Below are 16,608 nucleotides of genomic sequence, written 5' to 3'. Positions count from 1 at the left end.
CACTTTTTCATGAAAAAAAAACTTTACTGAAGCGCACAATGGGCCAAAAATAAAAAAAAAATATTAAAATTAATTCTATTTTATTCCAAACCAAGCAAAAAAAAAAAATTTGAAATCAATAAATAAATTTAAAAAAAAATAATTAATTTATTTAAAAAAAAATAATTAATTTATTTAAATAAATAATAAAAATAATTAATAAATTAAATTAATTTTTTTTTAATTTAAATTAATTATTAAAATTAATTAATTAAAAAAAATATTATAATTTTTTTAAATTTTTAATTAATTTAATATTTAAATTTTTAAATTATTATTAAAATTAATTAATTAAAAAAAATATTTTAAATTATTTTTTTTTTTTTTATTTTAATTTATTTTTTGAAGTTTTAATTTTATTTAAAATTTAATTTAATTTAAAAAAAATAATTATTAAATAAAAAAATATTAAAATTTTATTAAAATTAATTAATTTAAAAAAATTATTAATTTTAAATAATTATTTTTTAAAAATTAATTTAAAAAATAAATAAAATAATTAATTTAAATTAAATAATAATTTAAATGATTAATTAATTTAATTTAATTTTTAATAATTAATTAAAATATTTAATACATAATTTTTTCACATTTAAAATTTTTGATGAAAATTTTTAAAAATCATGTTACTGTGAGACATTTCCCAAAAACGTGTCAATATTCCCAAGTTTCAAACTTTTAATAAGAAACTTTAAAAGATTCCATCAAAAACAGCGAAAAAACAGAAATAAATGAAAATTAAGATTTTTTTTTCTGCGTTGTCAAACTCCAAAGAAACAATGTTCAAACATTTCAGTTTCAGCGAGCGAAAACTTTTAAATTTAGGTCGAACAACGTCAACTGGTATAGTTTTCCAAGCTGAAATTTTGTAACAAAAAAAATTACAAAAAAAAATCTCTCAAACAGACACAGTTGGTCCATTTCATGGCGCAACGAAAAAACCATTCATCATTTGAGCGCTCATTGTACAAAACAGAGAAAAAATTTTCTTTTTTTTTCTCTGAAATTGTGTTTACATTCAGTTTACAATTTATTCAGTTTTGTTGCGCGTTGCTCAGTGCAAATGCAATAACATACCAGGAATAATAATAAAACTGTTGCTTAAAACAAGGGAGAGATGTTGACACCGCCACAAAACACACATAAATGTACACGTTGCCGGTTGTGGCTTCGACACGATGTCGTGGAAAAAAATATCATATTATTGCATTTTTGATCATCATCATCAATAAAAAAGTGACTGTTTGACTTTTTTTTTTTAATAAAAAAATTTTTTTTTTGCTTTTTGACGAAAAATTGAGAAATAAACAACAACCTAATTGAATTGATGTCCTTGAACTTTTTTTTCAGTCAATTCCAAAGGAAGTCGGCGATATTGACGACGACGACGAAAACGACGACAGAGAGACACAACGACAACCCACTTCAAAGTTTTCACCGTTCGTTATGTATTCCGTCGTTCGCTTTAAAGGTTTTCCGTCATCAATCATCTCCATCTGTGGCGTTCTCAATATGTATTTGACATTATTATTGCTTTTTTCTGTGTGTTGTTTCCTTTTATTTTTAACTCATGTTTATATTCTTCTGAATAAATAAAATGAAAAAAATAAAACGAGAAAATTTAGAATTGATGAATTTTTTTCGTCTCTTGGAATTTTGTCGGTTTGCTTTTTATTGAAGTTTGCCTTTAATTTTTTTTTTTAATTTTACGGAAAAAATTTAGAAAAAAATAAAATTTTTTTTTAAATTTTTAAAAATCATCGCTCATGATTTTTTTTTTTTTAAAAAGTTAAATAAGAATTTCATGAATTTTTTAATTCTGAAATATTTTCAATTTTTGAAAAATGGAACTGTAATTTTAAAAATTTTTTAAAACTGAAACTAAAACTTTTTAAATTTTTGGAAAATGGAACTGTAAATTTAAAAATTTTTTAAAAATGAAACTGAAACTTTTTAAATTTTTGGAAAATGGAACAATTTATTTTTTTTTAATTTTCTAAAATTTTTGGAATATGGAATTAAAGCTTTATGAATTTTTGACAAAATAAACTTCAGCTCTTCAACTTTTACAAAAATTGAACTTTAAGTTCTTTATTTTTTTTTTTTTTTGAAAATGGAACAAAAGCTTTCCAAATTTTTCAAAATGGAAACTGAAATAATTCATTTTTTTTTCGAAAATGGAATTGAATTTTTTTAAATTATTTGGAACATAAAAACTAGAGTTCTAAAAATTTTTAATGGGATTTTAAAAATTAAAAAAAAATATATTTTTGGAAAATGGAACAAAGGCTTTCTAAATTTGTGGAAATCGAAACGAAAGCTTTACAAATTTTTCAAATAGGAAAATGAACTTTTTCATATTTTTTAAAATATGAAACGTCAGCTTTTTAAAAAACTTTTAGAATATGAAAATGGAGCTTTTTGAATTTTTTTAAAAATTTTGGAAAATGAAACAAAGTCTTTAAAAATTAGAGAAAATTTTCAAAATTTTTGAAAATGGAACTTAAGCTTCAAAATTTTTTGGAAAATGAAATTTCTTTATTATTTTTAATAAAAAAATAAAATTAAAAAAAAATAAAAAAAAATTTGAAAAATGGAACGAAACTTTTAAATTTTTTTCAACATCTTATTTTCTTCATTTTAGTACATTTAAAAAAAACATTTTTTTTCCTTTAAATTTATTTTTTCGATCCAAAAATCAATAATTATTCGAACCGCGAACTTTTCATTTCCTTTGATGATGTCTGTCTCCCATATAACTCTTCATTGCGTCAAGCTACCATCCCCCGTTCAACGCAATGAATCGACTTTCCCATAACCATAACCATTACCATCGACGTGAGCATGACTGGCTGTGGGGTGAAATCAGGTCACAGTAGTTGAAATTTGATATTTTGCTGCGTCGAGTTTTGAAGCAAAAAATGCTGAACGCAGCGAAAATTGCCTTGTCCTTGGTGCGGGAGCAAAAAGTGAAAAAAAAGCAGAAGAAGAACATATTGGAACAACAACAAGCTCAGACATTAACATAACAAAGCAAGAAGGAAGCAACAGCAATAAAAATACACACAAAACTATTATTCGACGACAACGACGACGAAGGGCGGCTTTGCAGGAAAAAAAAACTCCCATGTTACAGTTTAGTTTGTATTTTGCGAAACTATCGTCGCTCGTGCCCAGAAGAAGTGAATTATTTAAATATTTAAAGAGTAACAGTTCGCTCTTCTTGTAAATTGTTCGTTTGTTGTTCCTGCTGCTATTTGGAGAAACAATTTAAATAAATGTTTGAAACGTTTGTCGGGCTTAAGCAAAGCAACACGACGACACAGGAGGCGAACATCAAATAAACATGAGTTAAAAGTTGTCCGAAAACCCACTTCATTAGCGCACAAAAGAAAAGTTTTTAGACAACAAAGCTGCTCTCCGCTGTTAATTTAGGGCACGAACGCGACGAGACGCATTTATTACTTTTTTTTTTTTTCAAGGAAACAAAATTTTCTTAATAAAATAATTTTTTTTTCGCAAGTTGTAGAAAAATCTATTTAATTGTCTGCGATGTTCACGTAAATTTTTATCTTGTTTCTGTTTTTTTTTTAGTTTTTTGCGTCCTGGCAACATAATGCGAATGGACAAAAAAATTTATCCATTCAATTTATCATTTGTGTGACGTGACTTGAGATGAAATTACAAAATTTTTCCTTTCAAGCTCGTTTTCTCGTCGGAGGAACAAATGTGACGAGACGTGCCATTCAACATTCGGCGAATGTGAGTGCGTGTCGTGTTCAGTGTTCGTAACTATTTGTATGCAAAATGATGATGACGACAAAGACGACTTTTTTTTAAAGTTAAATTGCTGCTTGACTTTTTTCTTGTGCGAACAATGCAGCTAAGCTTTAGTAGGGGTTATTTAAGATGATTGCGTGACGCAGAAATTGGGGATTATGGAGTATTAAGGGGGAAAGAAAGGAGGATTTTTCCAAGTTTTTTTATTCAAATGTTGAAAATTTGAAGAAAAATTTTTTTTATAATTTTTTTTTTTATTTTTTAGAAATTTTAAATCAAATTTATAAAATTAATTTTTAATTAAAATAATTTAAAAATTTATTTTAAAAAAATTTTTGACATAAATATATTATAAAATTTTATAAAAATGTAAAAATTAAAGATTTGAAATTTAAAAAAAAATCTTTTATTTTAAAAAAACGATATTTTTTTTAAATTTTTTTTTTATTAAATTATTGATTTTATTAAATTAAAAAAAAAAAATAAAAAATTAAATTGAATTTAAAAAAAAAAATAATATTTTTGTTTTATTTATTTTTTTTTTTTTAGTTTAAAAAAATATAATTAATTTTTAAAAATAAATATAATTATTTTTTTTTTAAATTTTAGATTTTTTGAAAAATTTCTGAGTTTTATATTGAAAAAAAAAATTAAATTAAAATAAAAAAAAATCACAAAAGAAATTTTTTATTCAAAAATTTAATTTTTATTACATTTTTGTTTTTCATTAATTTTAATAATTGTTTTATTTATTATTTTTCAATTTAATTTTTGTTAATTTATTTTTATTATTTTTTAAAATTATTTTTAATAATTTTTTGATCATTTTTTGTGAATTAAATATTTAATTTATTTTTAAAAAAATATTATTTTAGAAATAAATTAAATTAAATTAAAATTGTTTACCTATATTTAATTTATTTAAAATTATGAATTTATTAACTTAATTTTTTTATTAATTAAAATTAAATTAATTAAAAAAATAATAAAAAATTAAATGTTTTTTTTAAATTTTAAATAAATAAATTAAATTAAAATTAAAAGAAATTTCTTTAAAAACTTAAGAAAAATTTTTGAAATTATATTTTATTAAAAAACATTAAACAAAAAAAAAATATTTTTATGACCTTTAATTCCACAAACACATAAAAAACAAAAATTAACGACTTTCCGCCGGTTAAATTTGTGACCCAACTTTATTTTTATCTAAATTTCTGCGTTTTAATTAGTCTAGTCTCCCGTCAAATGTCCTCTTTAATATCATATTTAGCGCGCCAAGAAAAAAACTCCCCGTGAATCGTTATAAAAATTAATTAGTTTACATCTTTATTACGGTAGCGTGACTCCGAAAAATACATAAAAGCTAACCGACAAAGTGATGAGTTTAACTTTAAATGACGTAAAAAGGTGCGAGTCAAACACCTCTAACGTGCTTGTTTTTTCTTGTTGCTCCTCTTTATAAGAAAAAATTATAAAAAAAAAAATTCTTTAATTCGCCATTTTTATTTTTATTTTTATGATTCTCTTTATTTTATGATTATTTCACAACTTTTTTGACTCTCTTCGCAAATAATCATAAATTTCCATGAAAGCCGGGCGAAAGTACGGAAATGTACTTGAAGAGACAAATTAAATTAGGATGCCCAGAAGGCAGTCTTTGATGTTACATTTTTTTTTGTGTCGTCGTTTTTTTTTGCACTAATGGAACCTTGATTTGATTGCCGAGACGAGACTTTGATGAAAAATTCCCTTTTTTCTGTCATTTTGTTCCATTTTTGCGAAAAAAGAGCAAAAAAGACGAAATTTGACCGAAAGCCATTTAATCCAATCCATAAATCATAATCAAACAAGTGTGATCCAAATTATTATCTGGCTGGCGAAAAAGAACGGAGAAACACATAATTCGCCAGATAAAACAGTTAAGGAATCATCAGAAAAGTGTTTACCAATTTAATATGTTTTAGATGTGAGGACAAAGAAAGCGAACGATGCGAAAGAAGAAGAAATTGTTGAGGGATGACATAATAATGCTCTAACTTGCAACATAAATAATCATCTTTTCTCGTATATGACAGCCGAGGAATTTTCTCTAATATTTTTCTCATATTTTCTCGCAAACGAACATAAGCTCGTGTGTCTTTAGCAAGGTTGGATGGGACATGACAAAATTTCGTGCCGTGACAAGGAGATTTTCCGGGAAACCGTGCTCCGCACATAAATCCACATTTATAGGATTTTGTTACCGTTGCCGTGTGTGTGAGGAAAAGGAGAAAAAGTAGACGGAGAACGACGACACAGAAGACTTAAGTTAAACAAGCATGCAACAGAGGTTAAGTAGACATTTTTTGATTGGGTTAGATATGGTATCTTTGCGGCATTTTTATCATGATTTTATTCGAGTTTCTTCTTTTTTTCCTGTTTTTCTACGTTTAAGATATGAAAAACGGAGCAGAAGGAGAGTATAAGGCATTAATGTATGAAAAAAATTGTAAAAATATTAGATGTGATTTTTTTTAAAATGGAAGCGTATTTAAAGAATTTTTCGATTTTTTTTAATTTTAATATTTTTTAAAAATATTTTTAAATTAAACTTAAATAAATTTTTAATTTTAAAATATTTTAAATTTTTTAAAAATATTTTAATAAATATTTTAATTTAAAAAAATATTTTAATTATTTTTTTTTAATTTTCCAAATATTAAAATATTTGCTTTTTTTTTTTTGAAATATTGATTCAAATTTTGATGTATTTTAATTTTTTGAGAATTTTTCAGAAAAATGTTAACTTATATTTTTAAATTAATAATTATAAATATTTCCTTGAATTTCCCTAATTTTTCTAAATTTTCATGAATTTTTCCAAAATTTTTTCATTAAACTTTTCTATATTTAAAAAAAAATTAAATAAATTTTTCTATATGAAAATTTTGAAAAACTTGAAATCAAGCCTGAAAATTTAGGAAAATTCGGAAAACTTTGGAAAAATTCATTAAACTAATGAAAAATATGTGAAACATAAGAAAATCAAAAAATAAAATCGAAAAAAATTAAAATATATTAGAAAATTTAAGAAAAAATTTAAAATTATTTTTTTTTAGAAATTTTCAGGAAATTTTGGAAAATTTTAGAAAACATGACATAATTTTATAAAAAAATTGTCAATAAATGAATTAAATTTTAATACTTAATGAATATTTGGAAAGCTTTTGAAATTTTTTTTTTAATTTTTCAGATTTTCCGAATTTTTCTCTAATTTTAATTTTTTTTTAGTTTTTAATTTTAAAATTTTTGTGTTTTAAAAATTTTTTATATTTTTAAAAAATTTATTTTTTTTTTGTTTGGAATTTAATGAATTTTCCACGAAAAATTTTACAAATAAATATTAAGTTTAAATTCATGGACAACCTTAAAGGACAAAATCTTTTTTTTTCTAAAATTTTTCACTAAAATGCGTTAAAAAATTTTCATGACAAAAAAATTTCATGCGAAGGGGAAACGAACGAAGCAAGATAAGTACGTTGAATATTTGTTGTCAAGGTAATCAGGGCAAAGTCAATTTTTATCAGCTTAAAAGGTAATTGTCATAAAAATGTTGCCAGCGATAATATCCAAAGGTCATAAAAAAAACCTTTAATTAGTTCAACGAAAAAGCGAAACGACGAAAAAAAAATCCACAAACAAGTTTTTTGTGTTGGTTAGTTTCGGAGTCACGTTGACGACGAGGATACTTTTCTAAACTAATTACATGGTGTTACTGATGAAATCAAATAAAACATAAACTTTTTCTTGTCCCAAACCGATAATTATAATTTTACCGAAACAGGCCGAGAAGAAAAGCCATAAAATGTGTGTCTAAACAAAGTTGCTGTGCTGCCATGAAAAGGTGAAAAAAAAACTTTTGAAATGTTAGCCTCAGCAGTGCAAAAAGACACAGCACACAGGTGATTACTTTTCAAAGTAACTTTATTGGAGTTGCCAAAGTAAAAAGTAACAAAGCAGTAAATTAACTTAATTTCAGACACATTTTAAATACCGCAGTCACCACAGAGATTTTCCTCCTCCGTTTTTAGAAGAAAATTTCACATTCAGAACCCCTCTTTTAAAATTATTTTGTTTTTTTTTTGTGTTGCAGGAAAGGATATTTATTTATGCCTTTTTATCTCTTCTCTCATTCACTTTCTCTCCAGGCAAGAATTTACTTTTGCAACGAAATGTGTTTTAAAATCTATCGTTTTTCTAATGTAATTTTCTGAAGGTATAGTTTTCATAACACAGACATGGAGGTAAATAAACCTTTTTTGCTGAGCAATATTGATTTAAGGCACTCCAGATACCGAACGGAGCTTAGCTGTCTCGTTGTTTATGGTACGAGGCAACAAGGATTAAGGACTTTTTTGCACGAAGAAAATTAAGAAATATTTATCTGTGCGGTTAGATGAGCTGGTTGTGTACCATTTTGTGATAAAAATAATTTAAGTTGTGTTATTTATGAGAAATAAAATCTATTTTTAGTATTAAAGCAGTTTTAAAAAATCAAAAGAAAATTTTTAAATATCAAAATTTGTTTATATTAAAAGTGAAAAAAATTCTTCTATTAGAAATTATTTTTAAAAATATTTTTGTTTTATTATTTATAATTATTTAAACATTTTAAGTAATTAATTAAGTTTAAAAATAACTTAATAAATTAAATTTAAATAACTTTAATTTAACTTTAATACCTATAAATTTTAATTTTAAAAAATTTTTTATTTAATTTTTTTTTTCAATAATTAATTAAAAATTAATTATTTAAAAAAAAATTAATTTTAAAAAAATTTTAAAAAAATCAATTTTATTTCAAAATTTTATTTTTTTAAATTAAAAAATATATATTTTAATTTTATTTCAATATTTAATTTTTAAAAATTAAAAAATTTATATTTCATTTAAATTTCAATTTTGAAAATATTTTTTAAATTAAAATTAATCAAATAAAATTAAATATTTATTTAAAAGCTTTTACAAATTATTTTTATAAAAAATTAAAAATTTAATGCGCTTTTTTTAATTTTTAAAATTTAATTTGACTTAAGTTAAATTTAATTAAAATATAAATAAATTTAAAATTTTAATTAATTAAAAAATAAAATTTATTGAAAAAATATTAAAAATTAAATTAAATAAAAAAGGATATTAAAATAGAACAAAAATAATAAAAATGTTTAAAATAATTAAATCAAATAAAAACTTATTGATTTTTTTTAAAATAAAAATTAAATAATTAAAAATATGAAATTATTTATTAACAAAATTAATTTTATTTTATTTAAAAAACAAAATTATTTATATTTTATTTTATTTAAAAATATTTATATTGTTTTTAATTTAAATTTAAACTTAAAAAAAAAAATATTAATTCAACAAGTCTCAAAAAATTCATAAAATTTTATTTTTATTCATTTCAACTATAAAATATGATTGAAATTTCCTCTTTATTTAAACTAAAAATCAATAAATCCATTTTATTTAATCTTGATCTTTGTCAAACTAAAATCCATTAAACTTCCTCATTTCATACACAAAGCTTCCCGTTTATTCTTCCATTTTAACAAAAACTTTTCAAAACTCTTTTCCTTCATAAGAACTTCACATGATGCCGGATTTGCATTGAATCCCCAACAAAGGACATGTTCGAGAATGGAAAATAATTGAAGGTTGACACATAATCGATTTTCACACATTTTCCCATATTTATACCCTAAATACTACTAAATTGTCACTTTCAGATCTGGTCTAAACAATCGGAAAAATGTGTGAAAATTATTTTTTTTTATTCTAACCATTTTTCTATTTTTTGTTGTTTTTATTTTTTAAAAAAAAAAAAAAAAAAAAAAATCAGGTAAAAAAAATTTTTTTTAGTCTGTCAATTGAATTTGACATGGATGGTAATCCAGAAACGCGGCGCGACAACAATAAAACTCGAAAAAATGTTCATGCGAATAATTTTAATAAAAATACAACAACGCAGAAACCGACATTGCAAAGTTGTAATTAGTCGTCTATTCAGCCATTTTCACCGTAACCAACATGGTTAGCACAGAGTTCTCTTTATTATTATTTTTTTTTCTCTGCAGGAAAAACTTTTTTATTTTAAAACTTCATGCAAAAAAAAAAATAATGTCATACACACATAAAAATACCATTTTTACGTTTCAGACACAAAAACACGGAGATTTGTAAAATGCACATTAATGTCGCGCATTGCAATGCTTTATAGAGTGCCGTGCTTTTGTCATGTCTTTGACATACTGATGCCACATTTGAACCCATTAAAATCTTGTTTTACATGACATCGTCGTGCTCTTTTTTCGGTCCATGCATGAAAATGTTGGAAACGAATAAAAGAGAAAATTCTTTAGACGAGAAAAAAAATGTTGGAAATGAAAAAAAATTTTGTAGAGACTCGTTCGGTTTGATTCAGTGCATTTAGTGGCATGCTTTTAACCAACTTTTACTTCACATTCTACCTTTTTTTTCGCAAAAACACGAAAAATCAGGATTTTGTTGTTCTTTTCAATTTTTTTCCTGTCGATTCAAAAAAAAAAAACGTGAGTACGAGAGAACCGAATATTTGTTTTGATTATTATGACAACAAGCTGGGATTTTTTTTCCGTATTTTCGCAACTTTCCATGCCTTGCTCTGTTATCAAATTTATTACTCAATCAAAAAAGGGAAAAAATAAAAAAAAAGTTTTATATGGATTTTCAAATCACGACTCTTTTTTTTTCGGAGTATCTGCAAACAAAATTATTTTGTCTTTATTTCCTTTGATCTGAACTGTAATTTGAGAAGTTTTGTGTGGAAGAGATGGAAAAAAAGTCGCGCGTGTACTTTTTTTTCTATTTACTACTATCGTGTTTGTTTATATTTATTTTGAGGCAAAGAAGCAGGAAAAAGCGGAAAGGAAATCTAAACAAATAAAATTGGGTATCGATCGGGTTTTTTCTGTTAACTTGCGTCGTGTTAGGATTTTTTTTAACGCATTATGAGGAAAAATCTCACAGAAATTTGTGTCTTTTCGAAGAAAAAATTTTTTTTTTTTAAATTAAGAAAAAAATATAAATATTTTTTTAATTTAAATTTATTTAAAAATTTAAAAAAATTGTACAAATAATAATTTTTAATTTAATTTATTTTAAATATTTAATTTAATAATTATTTTTTTTGTATTTATTAATTTATTTCAAAAACATATTAAAAACTTATTACCTATTATTTTTAAATAACAAAAAAAAATAATTTAAAAAATAATTATTAAATTAAATTATTGAAATAAATTAAATAAAAAAATTATTATTTGTACAATTTTTTTAAATTTTTAAATAAATTTGAAAATATTTTTTGTTAAAAAAAATGAAATTAAAAAAATGATTTATATTGAATTTTAAATAAATTTTCAATCATAGAAATTTTAAAATTTTTCAGATCAATTGTTTTATTTTTTTTTAAATAATGTAAATCCTGTGTAATCAAAATTAAAAAAATCAATTTTATATTATAAAAATTAAAAAATTTAAAAATAAAATGTAAAATTCTTGCAAAATATTTAAAAATCAAATATATTTTTTTTAATTTTATTTATTTAATTAATTTATTTTCTTTTAATTTTTTAAAAAAATAAATTAAATAATTTATTTAAAAAATCTAAATATTAATTTTAAAAAAATAAAATAATTTAAAAAATCAATTAAATTTTAATTTTTAAAATAAAATAAAAAAAAATAAAATTTTAAAAAAGTTTTTAAAAAATTGTATAAAATAAATAAAAATGATAGAAAAAATTTAAGAATAAAAAATATAAAAAATCATAAAAATCCGATACCGTTACTCGTTCCGCCCCGCAACGCCAACTACCTCAATGTCGTTCTTTTTTATGGCCTAAGAAAAAAAAATCGAATGATTTTCCTCTTCCTCTTGTGTTTTGCTCTTTCTCGTGCTACGTCGCGTTAATAGCTAGGTGCTATCGTTCCGCCTGTGCAAGAATTTCGTACAAAGACTTCCATTTAGTTGACCTAAATTTATCCTTTTTTTGCTGCTCGCTCGTATTTACAATTGTATCGTAACAGTTTTCTCTCGCAGACTTTAGTGACAGACGAATATTTTTATTATACTTGCTTTCATTTTTTTTGCCGCTTTTCGTTTATTGTTCTGTAGCCAGTTGAAAAGAAAAAGGATAACAAAGGTTGTCTTATGTACGGATTTTTTTTTCGACAACGGACTTGATTATAAGAAAAATACAAAAAAAAACTGAATGAAGAGAGAAGGGTTCATTTGCAATTACTTTTTTTTCATAAGTTAATTGCTTTTTGCGAGTTTTTCGGCTTTTCTCGTTTAAGGATTTGCGAAACTTTTGTCTCAAGTGTCTTTCTGAAAAAAGGTGTCTAATAACTTTTGACAGTTTAAAGGATTCGAAATTTGCATAAAAATTACGCTTCAACTCTCCCACTCTCCCCTAACGTCAAAATTTCGACACTTGAGAGATAAAAATGTCGTTTTAAGCTCTTTTTTGGGTAAAAATGACAATTTTCGCATCAAATCAATGAAATTCGTAAGCAAAATACTTGAGATCTCGTCCATTAACACCCCAAATATTTTTTTATGAGATTTGACAAGATTGATGGATTACCCGAGACAAGACAAAAACTTGCCGCCCAAATAACTGTCGGAACAAATTACACTAATTTACTCGTCGTTAGGCACACACATGACGAAAAAACACGCAAAAATCCCCCGAAAACCTTCGAGGTACATTAACTTAATAGCGTGCGAACGAAAAAGAGACACAAAAAACACCCGAAATCCGTCCTAATTGATTCAAATTGGAGATAATTTAACGGTCGCCGCCGCATGCCAACTAAGAGACAAAATCCATCAATAAAGGTGACAGATTTTCATCCGTGTGTGTTTGTGTGATGCGGGTGAGATTTAAACTGATGTGACGCAATAAATTTGAATTTTCTTCGAGCGATATCTTAATATTGTCGAGAAATTATCGGTTTTAAGGCATAATTAATAGAAATGACTTAAAAAGGGTTCTTTTCGAATAATTTTCGTGAAATATGAAGCTTTTACGATAATTAATAATTTTTTTTTTCGTTTCCTATATTTTATTTTTTTTTTCCTCTTTTTATGAAGAAAAAATTGTGAGTCGAGAAGTAATTTACTTTTCATTTGTTGCGTTTAACAAATAAATTGTGCAAAGACATGCAATCAGTTAATTATCGTAAAAAAGAGACATTATGGTTGAGTAAAAAAAATATTAAAAGATAAATGATGTGCAGTTTACATGAAAAAAGTTAATGATTCAAAGTCAACAAGAAGAGTTAATGAGCTCAAAAGAACAAATGAATTAATTAAGGTTTAATGATTTTTCTTTTTTTTAAATATTATTCTAAAAAAAATTATTATAAAAATAATTAATAATTATAATATCAATATTTAAATATTTTTAAAAATTTCCATATTTTTTATTTTCTTTTTAATTTATTTTTATTTTATTTATTTATTTTTTTTATTTATTTTTATTTTTTTTATTTTATTTTATTTATTTATTTTTTTTTATAAAAAATTTAAATTTTGTATTTCATGAAAATTTATTTAAAAATTATCTTTTAATTTCTAAATTAATTTTTTTAATTTAATTATTCTTTTGTTAGAAAATATTTTTTTTTTTAAATATATTTTTATTAATATTTTTGTTTTTTGTAAATCTTTTTGAAATATATTTTATAATTTTTAAAATATAAGAAAAATTTAAAAATAAAATATTTTGCAATGATCTTTATTCATTTATGTAAATTTTAAAATAAATATTGATTTAATTTAAAATTAAATTTCTTTTAAATAAATAAATAATTTTTAAAATAATTAATAATTAAATAAATAAAAATTTTAATAAAAATAATAAATTATATTAAAATATTCTTTTAATGAAAAAATTTTTACCGAAATATTTAAATATTTTTTAATATTTTACGTTTTTTTTATTATATTTTATTTTATTTTTTAATTTTTTTTTATTTTTTAATTAAATATTTTTATTTCATTTATTTATTATTTTTTTTGTTATAAAACCATAAAATAAATTTCACTTTTTGTCCTAAATATTTAAAGTTCATTAAAACCATTTACTTCGCTTATCAACCCATTTTTCCCCTAAAAAAACTTTTTATTTTATGTCAAGTAAAAAACACAAAAAAAAGTCAACCAGCACTACAAAACTCTTCCTGTGTCATTTAATGGTCACATTAACAATATTTACATTCCCAATAATTTGTGGCGGGTTGGATGAAACCGTGCCAAAAAATCTCAAAAAATAAAAAAAAAACTTTTCTTTCTGCACATTGGGCAATGGCAACAACGCGACGGCGGCATAATATTCTGCTCTCATGATGATATTCGGTTTATAAAGTACAAAATTTATTAGGCATGTGCATCTTTTGTCATTTGGTTGGAGGGGGTTTTATTTTTCCTCTTCTCCAAAACCAAAGCTAAACTCTAACTAAACTGTTGCCATATCAACTTGAAACTTTTTTAAATTTTTTTTTGCAGAGGAAAAAAGTCTGGATTATTGGCACTTAATTCAACAACGAGATGTCCTTTTACATTTTTAACGTTAATTCCAGTAGACAGCATAATCTTCTTCGCATCACATCGCTGGGATTGTGCTTAACATGCAAAAAAGGCGGGAGGGAACTTTAAGCTGACATTATTGATATTCTACTTAACTGTAAGCCACTCGTAAACTATAAAAAAATTCATGTCTCGAAAATTAAAATATTAATAGAGACACAAGCGAGAAATGAAAATTAAAAAAAAAAAAAACAAAAAGAATGTGCATTGGGGCAAAATTTTAAAATGTGTATTGGGACAAAATTTAAGAATGTAAATTGGGTTAGAATTTAAGAATATGCATTGATGAGCTATTTCAAAATGAACATTGGGAAAAATTTTCAAAGTGTGCATTGGGAAAATTCTTCGAAATATGCATTGGGATTAACTGTGAATGTCCCAATGCACATCATGAAAAATTTTCCCAATGCATATTTTAAAATAGCTCCTTAATGCACATTTTTAACTTAGAGCCAATGCACATTTTGAAATTTCGCCCCAATGCACATTCTAAAATTTTGCCCCAATGCACATTTTTTACGTTAACTTTTATTTCTCGCTTGTTCCTGATTGATATTTTAGCTTTCGAGACATGAATTTTTCATAAAGATACGAAAACTATTGATGTGGTTTTTAACACTTGATACCTGGATCGTTGAAGAGAAGCCGTTTTCTTTTGTTATGTCACCCATCCTTCGTGCTCGTTAGAAACTTTACCACACACTTCGCTTTAATCTCGGGTGATTATACTTTGTACAAAAGTTTAAAGAAGACACAAGAAGAAAGAAAATCAATCCTCAGCTACTCGAAAAAAAAAGTGTTTACCTGGGCAGAAGCTATTGTTGGCACACATACTCGAAGCAAGGGAAAAGTGGCAAGTTTTACATATGCTCGGTCAAGTACCCTTAACATTTACAAGACTAAGTAGTTAACAGATGATACAAATATAATGAATCAAATGGAGAAGGTGACGTGCTTCTATGTCGTGCTTTGAGGTACGAGAACACGTAAAAGTTGTGAAGATAATATTATGTTTACAAGGCATAATTGGAAATTCGATACACGTTCAACATTTCGATTTGTAGGGTTTTACATTAATATGTATTTACGGTTTTGTGTGAAATGACAGGACTGAGTCTCATGGAATGAGTATTTATTTTAATTTTATCGTAACTTTTGCTTTAAATAGTGATGAAGTGAGAATATTTGAACTGATGAGTAATTAAAGAGGAGAATTTTCAAGCATCAAAGGTAATTTTAAAGTATTTTGATTTTTTTAAAGGACTTTAAAAATTAAGAAAAATTATTAAGTTAATTATTTAAAATTAACGATTTTAATTAAATTTAACTATTTTTATTTTTTAATTAAATAATTAAATAATTTTAATAATTTTATCAAAATTAAAATTTTTTTAAAAGAAAAAAAATATTTTTATTATTTTTTCAAAAAAAGTATTAAGTTATTAATTAAATTAAATAAAAAAATAAATTAATAAAATTTAAATTAAAAATAAAAAAAAATATATTTTTTTCTTCTAAATAAATTTTATTTTATTTTGAAAATTAATTTACTTTTATTTAATTATTTTTTCAGAAAAAAATAAATATTAATTATTTATTTAAAAAATAATTTATTTTATTTAATTTTTTTATTTATTTGTTTAATTTGTTTTTATTTTCAAAAATTTATAAAGTTAATAATTTATTTTTTTTTGGATAATATTTTTTTATATTTTTTTTTTTTTTTAAATTTTGTTTTTTAAAATTAAATTACTTTTATTTAATTATTTTTATAAAAATTATATAAATTTATTTATTTAATTAATAATTCTGAGAAATACATAAAAAAAAAATAATTTAATTTACTTTTGAAAATAATTTTTTTTTATTGGAAATTAAATTATTTTTTAAAATTTATTTAAAAAATTATTTATTTATTTAGAATTTGGTATATTTTTTTTTAATTATTAGAATTTAATTATTATTAACTAAATAAAAAATATTTTTTTTAATGATCTTATAAAATTTTCTTTTAGATTTTCTTTAAAAAAAAAAAAATAAAATTCAACAGGTAATTTTCAACCTTTAAAATACCTTAAATTTGACTTTAACTCACAAAATTTAATCCAAAAGAC

At 22.9% G+C, this 16,608-nt stretch overlaps 1 protein-coding gene across 1 annotated transcript in view; it reads right to left on the bottom strand.

Moving 5' to 3' along the window:
- Window positions 1-16,608, bottom strand: part of LOC134829964 (protein O-mannosyl-transferase TMTC2) — a 98,061-nt gene that overhangs the window by 54,117 nt on the left and 27,336 nt on the right. The window lies entirely within an intron of this gene.

The sequence above is a fragment of the Culicoides brevitarsis genome, chromosome 2 (genome assembly GCF_036172545.1).
Source record: "Culicoides brevitarsis isolate CSIRO-B50_1 chromosome 2, AGI_CSIRO_Cbre_v1, whole genome shotgun sequence".
In the NCBI taxonomy this organism is placed as follows: Eukaryota; Metazoa; Arthropoda; class Insecta; order Diptera; family Ceratopogonidae; genus Culicoides; species Culicoides brevitarsis.
This window is presented reverse-complemented; position numbering and strand designations above follow the sequence as displayed.